At 50.1% G+C, this 4957-nt stretch overlaps 1 pseudogene; it reads left to right on the forward strand.

Moving 5' to 3' along the window:
- The first annotated feature begins 4320 nt into the window (after nucleotides 1-4320).
- Nucleotides 4321-4720, forward strand: LOC123090269 (dehydration-responsive element-binding protein 1C-like; annotated as a pseudogene).
- The last annotated feature ends 237 nt before the right edge of the window (nucleotides 4721-4957 follow it).

Raw genomic sequence — 4957 nt, forward strand, 5'->3', positions numbered from 1 at the left:
TCCACTGTCGAACCACCATCCCTGCATTCATCCTCTGTTGCTTCTGACCAATTTGATGATGTTGCATACTCTCCTTTGCTGTTACCTAACCATGGTGCAGGAACCGGACGTGGAGCTCGTTTGGAGCTGTTGGAGGATTCACCATCATCATCGTCGTCTTCTGGTGGGCACGTCGATCGCCCTATGTTGCATGGCATCGATTCGCGTGCCCATGCATGGTCACCCGACGAGCCCGTCGCGCCAAGCATCTCCACTGCTCGGTCCGTTTCGCCAGCGGCCGCCGAGTCGCCCGCGGCTCGGCCCGTCACGCCGTCTTCGCCTGCGGCTCGGCCCGTCACGCCGTCTTCGCCCGCGGCTCGGGTCCTCACGTCGCCTTCATCAGCGGATCGGCCCGCGACACCGGCCGCGCCACGGCCCACTATGCCGAGCTCGCCATCGGCCCGGTCTGTGATGCCGGAGTCGCCAGCTGCTTCGTCTGCTCTGCCGGTTTCGCCGGTGGGTCGGCCTTCTTCGCCAACCGAGTCCGAGGCTACCGTGACTGGCTCCTCGTCACCGGCTGACTCGTCAACGTCGCCGTCCTCCAGCCCGTTGCAGGCTGCTCCGTCGACCTCGGTGATTCCTGTGTCCCGACCACATACACGCAGTCGTAGTGGCATTTTCAAACCTAAGGAACGTAAGGATGGTACGGTTGCTTGGTTGGCTGCTTGTTTGGCTGCTGCTGTTGCGGATCCATCTTCTGAGCCTCGCTCATATCAGGCTGCCCTGCGCATTCCACATTGGCGAGAGGCTATGGAGCAGGAGTTTCATGCTCTTCTTCGTAACAAGACATGGACTCTCGTTCCTCCACCACCACGGGTAAATGTTATTGACTCAAAATGGGTATTCAAAGTGAAGAAGCATTCGGATGGATCTATTGAGCGTTACAAAGCGCGACTTGTTGCTCGCGGTTTTCGGCAGCGTCATGGTCTTGACTATGAGGACACCTTTAGTCCTGTCGTCAAGCCTACCACTATTCGGCTTCTTCTCTCCATTGCTGTTTCTCGTGGTTGGTCACTTCGTCAACTTGATATGCAAAATGCTTTTCTACATGGATTTTTGGAGGAAGAGGTTTATATGAAACAACCGCCTGGTTTCTCTGATCCTGATCGTCCTGACTATATCTGTCGTCTTTCCAAAGCACTATATGGTTTGAAGCAAGCTCCTCGTGCCTGGCATGCCCGCCTTGCCTCTGCCCTTCGTGCTCATGGGTTTGTGCCGTCTACTGCTGACACTTCGTTATTTTTTCTACAGAAGCCAGAAGTCACTATGTATCTTTTGGTATATGTCGATGATATTATCCTTGTCAGCTCTTCTCAGTATGCTGCTGATGCTCTTGTCTGCTCTCTTGGTGCTGATTTTCCGGTCAAAGATCTTGGGAAGCTTCACTACTTTCTTGGAGTTGAGGTCACTTCTCGTGCTACTGGTCTTGTCCTTACGCAGAAGAAGTACTTCTTGGAGTTGTTACAGAGAGCTGGCATGCTGAAGTGCAAACCGACCACCACACCCATGTCGTCTACCGACAAGATAACAGCTGTTGATGGTGAGCTTTTGTCTCCTGCGGATGCCACAGAGTACAGGAGCATTGTTGGTGGACTTCAGTACTTGACGATCACGAGACCAGATATCTCTTATGCTGTTAACAGGGTTTGTCAGTATCTTCAGGCTCCCAGAGATACTCATTGGGCTGCTGTTAAACGCATTCTTCGTTATGTTCAGTTCACCCTGACATTTGGTATGCATATTCGGCCGACTTCCTCTCGGGTCCTTTCGGCCTTCTCTGATGCAGATTGGGCTGGTAGCCCAGATGACAGGCGATCCACGGGGGGTTATGCAGTATTCTTTGGCTCTAATTTGATCGCCTGGAGTGCTCGGAAACAGGCTACTGTGTCACGTAGCAGTACTGAAGCTGAGTACAAGGCTGTGGCTAATGCTACTGTAGAGATTATTTGGGTGCAGTCTTTGCTTCAGGAGTTGGGTTTGTCTCAACCACAGCCTCCTATTCTTTGGTGTGATAACATCGGTGCTACATACCTTTCTGCAAATCCAGTATTTCATGCCCGAATGAAACACATTGAAGTTGACTATCACTTTGTACGGGAACGTGTATCACAGAAGCAACTCCAGATCAAGTTTATCTCATCTAAGGATCAACTTGCAGACATCTTCACTAAGCCTTTACCGCTGCCACAGTTTGAGGCTTGTAGGCGCAATCTTACCCTTCTCAGTTCTTTAGAAAGTGGCTAAGATTGAGGGAGGGTGTTAGACTATGTATAGCTTCTGTACCTATGTACGTATATGGTACATATTGTAACACAACCATTATATATAATGAGATAAGCCACCCCTAGAGGGTTGTGCTGGTTCCCCAAAACTTATTGTCTTACAGCTCCTCTCCCTTGTCCACCCGGGCCATGATCCTAATTGCCGCAGCCTCCGGCTACACTGATGCCCAGACGCATCTTCTGCTAGCCGCCTCCAGCAGCGGTGCCACCACCTTTTTTTAGAGAAAAAAAGCATGAGCCTGACTTTATAGATAAAGTGATACGGGACAGTAACAGCAACTAACACAGCCCACACGAGCTAACCAAAGTCTACAACCACCCAACACAGGGCAAGAAAACAGAAGAACAACAGTACGATGGCATGCAGGCCCGAATAGTTCAAAAGGGGCACGTAGACCCAGCAGCTACAACGAAGCGACAGCGGACGGAGATGACATCAAGTTTACAGACGCCCGCACTTTGTTGATCAGCACCTCCATACTGTCACTGTCCACCAATTTAATCAATAATTTCCACTGTTGCAGGAAAATACAAATTTTAAACAGGACATCAGGCTTACTAGGAAAAACACCCTCAATGATAAATTTGTTTCTAGTAGTCCAAAGCGCCCAGCAAAGGGCGCCCAGCCCAATCCAAAACAGCCTCCTGGACCGGCCCTGTAAGTTAGCTGTCAACTGGCGAACATCGAGGAAGGAACCGGGGGCCAGGAGGTGTTCAGCCAAGAACGAACACACCCTCCACACCAGCCTGGCCAGAACACATCGGAAGAAAAATATGATCGGTGTCTTCTAGGTTGGAGCATAAAGCACAGAAGGCAGAACCAGGCCCATTCCGCTTCCGAATCCGATTTGATCCCTTGTATGCTAACAAGAGGAGGCACGATTTGGTTTCCTACTTGTACACATGTTCAACCGATCAAGTTAAAAGTACACATAGATGGCATATGCAGATGTCTTGCTTTTTATTTATTCTCCTGCCACGTACGATGAAGGATCCGAGGCGCCCTAGGATACGTGATTTCTTGTGCTTGTGTGCAAGTGGATGGGGCCCACCAAAACAACTCAGGCGCAGCACATTTTCTGGAGGAGGTAAAAGCATCCCAGATACCCTAACTTGCATGGTATGTGATGATTTAGTTCCAAACTTACAAAATGCAACTTCACCATACCCCAACTTGCACTAGATGTGACGATTTGGTCCTGGGCCTATCACAATGCGACAAGTGGCAGCCAGATGGGTGGACTGGTCTTCACCTGCACTTTTGCACAAAACACCCTACTGTCTTGTCTAATTAACCCGAGCATTCATGTTGGGAAAGCTGTGACACACACACACTACCCTCTTTGTGCGAGTGTATGGATTGCAGAACACCCTGCTGTTCTTGTGATTCCTTTTCCATAATTGTGGCCATGACCATACTTGTGTCCATCAAATGTGTAGGTATCACTAATGAAGAAAACTACGGCATCCCAGTATAATACTTTTCATGGGCGCAGTTGCATCACAGGAACGACTTTGTATCGTTACAGAATTCCTCCCAGGGTAGGCTATATGTCCCACATGTTTGTTTCTGTGGTTGTTAAAATTTCTTTCCTTTACTTGGTGGAAGACAAGCATTATGCAGTCCATTTTTTCTACCATACTTATGATCTGGGGCCATAGAAACAACAGTAGAATTCATATCATTTACCAAGGAGTTCTCAACAGTCTATGCCCCGGTTTGAAATGTAAGTGGTTCTTGATGGTCACTGATCTGTAGCAAGCTGGGGTTGAAGAGATGGAGTCTGTTTCGCAAAAAATGTAAGTTCTGTTGAGGAATTTCAGACAAGGCGGTCCTTGTGGGCTCAAAAGTGGAGCTAGTAGATGTAACTAATTTAGGATGATAGTCAAGGATTTTGCTGGCCTTCCTTCACCCCAACATGGCTGCCTCTCATAGTTACTTTTGTTCCTTCTCTCGTTTGGGCTCAGAAGTGGACGTGGTAGATGTAACCAATTAAGGATGAAACCAAGGATTTTGTTGACCTTCCCTCAACCCCAAGTCGCGGCGCTCGCCCTGCGCGGCCGCGCCGCCTGCCTCAACTTCGCCGACTCAGCCACGCTGCTCGCCGTCGACCCCGCCATGCTCCGCACTCCCGATGATGATGAGGATGATGCATGAGCCCGCGGCGGCGCCCCCGATGATGATGAAGATGATGCATGAGTCCGCGGCGGTGCAGTACGAGGACTACGCGATGCAGTACGACGGCATTGCGGACCTCGACCAGCATTCCTACTACTACGACGGGTTGAGCGCCGCCAGTGGCGACTGGCAGAGCGGCTCGCACATGGACGGAGCCGACGACGATTGCAACGGGAGCGGTTCCTACGGCGCCGGCGAGGTCGCGCTCTGGAGCTACTGATCGAGCTGCTCGATTGAGCTAGTCTCGAGCCCGACTGGGTTGCTCCGGTTGTGTTGCTGTACAACATCAGTGTAGGATAAAGAAGACGAAGCAGAGTTAGTCGGGAGCTTCAGTTCCGAAGCAGAGAGAGAACAGGTATGCAAATTGCAGCAGTCCGTTTCCGTCCTCTCTTTTTTTGTATTTTTTGATATTTTTTGGTTGGCTGGAAATTTTATGACATGTATTGAAGTAGAGTAA

Source organism: Triticum aestivum, chromosome 4B, assembly GCF_018294505.1.
Source record: "Triticum aestivum cultivar Chinese Spring chromosome 4B, IWGSC CS RefSeq v2.1, whole genome shotgun sequence".
NCBI classification, from domain to species: Eukaryota; Viridiplantae; Streptophyta; class Magnoliopsida; order Poales; family Poaceae; genus Triticum; species Triticum aestivum.